The sequence below is a fragment of the Ixodes scapularis genome, unplaced genomic scaffold, assembly GCF_016920785.2.
Source record: "Ixodes scapularis isolate PalLabHiFi unplaced genomic scaffold, ASM1692078v2 ptg000060l_1___fragment_1__unscaffolded, whole genome shotgun sequence".
In the NCBI taxonomy this organism is placed as follows: domain Eukaryota; kingdom Metazoa; phylum Arthropoda; class Arachnida; order Ixodida; family Ixodidae; genus Ixodes; species Ixodes scapularis.
In genome coordinates this window covers 113,732-115,574 of record NW_024609901.1, presented here as the reverse complement: position 1 = coordinate 115,574, position 1,843 = coordinate 113,732, and the positions used below count along the sequence as shown (strand labels likewise).

Sequence of the window (1,843 nt, the reverse complement as noted above, 5' to 3'; positions counted from 1 at the left end):
CAGTACAATTTCCCAAGCTGTTTGTGCAATTTTATCACAAAATATGGTCAGGTTTGCTTCTGTTATTTTTTTGTACTGGGTATGCCGACTGCAATATTTTATTTTTTACATGCCCCTTCCTACAGATAAATATTGGTAGATGATCATTTAGGTCACAGGCAAACACCCCTGCTTTTACTTGGTTCGAGCTTATATTTGTTAAAAACAGATCAATTAGAGACGAAGAGTGCTCAGTCACTCTTGTGGGTAGCATAATGAAATTCCGCAGATTATGAGTCATTAGTAAAAGATCTAGTTTAGACCTTGTTGAATCACTTTTTAGCATATTAATATTCATATCCCCGCCGCAGATAAAATTGAAACGATTTTTTTTGTAATAAAGTCAAAAATTGATTCTAAGCAATCCAAGAATGTAGCTACGGTACCACTGGGAGGGCGGTAACAAACGGCAATTACCGTGTTTTGTATTTGAATTGACAAGAGTTCACAATCACTCGTATTTACAGTAAAGTCTGCCAATATTTCACAGTTATATTCTTTTTTGACTAAAATGCATACACCACCGCCGCGGCTACTAGGGCGATTTAAATAAAAAGTATTATACGATGGGAGATGAAATACATTTGTTTCGTCAGTTGACCATGTCTCGGTTAGCAATATTGCATCAAATTGCAGCCCAAAATTATCAAATAATAGACAAAGATCGGATTCTTTATTTTTAATTGAGCGTATATTCAAGTGAAAACATTTAAACGACCGCAAGAACGGTTTTCCTAGATGCCTTTCAAAAGAATTCGGAAGTAAGTATGATTGGCTGGCTGTACTTGCCATATATAGTCGATTGCTCATTTCTTATCGAAGCTTATCTAGGTCGGCAATATTAGAGATTACCACCGCGCGGCTTCCGTCAGACTTGCGCACAAGCACTCGGCCATTGCTGTGCCACGCGTATTTATAATTGTTCCTTTTGGCCCAGGCTTTCGTTTCGAAAAGTAGAGAACGGGATCGTCTTGTCAAGTTTTCAAGTAGAAACAGAGTGTCATTCGAATCACGTAACTTCTTTCTGCTTTCTCACCATCTATCTCTATCAGCCTGTCTTGCAAAGCGGCAGATTACGCCCGGCGTTTTATCTTTCCTTGAAGGCAGACGGTGAATGGACACCACGTCCATATCAGAAAGCTGTGGCAGTTCGAGCTGTGTGGCAAGTACGTTTAGTTTTCTCAGCAAATTTTCCTTTTCGGTTACCTGTATTCCGTGAAACTCGAGGTTAAGGCGCCGGCTTCTCCATTCAAGGTTATCCATTTCGCATTGCAACTGATTTACTTCAACGTCCTGCGCCTCAAGTTTTTCCGTTCTGCGTTTTAGGTCTTTGATGTCCTTTTCATTTTGTTCTGTTCGTTCCCGCAGTTCGTCGTACTGCTCGCTCCAAAATTGCATTGAATCTTCAATGCCCTCAACTACTTCTCTGAGCGGTAAGAGTTGGTCAAGTTTCTCATTGATCACCTTTAGCATTTGTCGCACATCCTGCGTTTCCAAATCGTCACTCAGAGTAGGATCCCGAGCTTGTGCACAGGATTTTAAACGACGACAGGCTGGGCAGCGCCAAGCTAAACGATACGCTTCGCCTTTCGTTTTGATTGTTTTGTCAGAAATTCCAGAACATTTTCCCGTGTGGTAGCAACCATCACAGTCGCTGCACGCAATTTTCGCATCGGACGATGCGAATTGTTTTTCACAAGTTTTACACTGACCATTGGAACTCATGGCTACACCTTGGCAGCAGCAGCAGCAGCGGCATGAAACGTGGTACTAGGGAATAAAAGAACACCAACCTGAAAGATAC

General features: G+C 41.4%; 1 pseudogene; it reads right to left on the bottom strand.

The window, feature by feature from the left end:
• Nucleotides 1-842: 842 nt before the first annotated feature.
• On the bottom strand, nt 843-1,512 carry LOC115309251 (annotated as a pseudogene).
• Nucleotides 1,513-1,843: the final 331 nt, after the last annotated feature.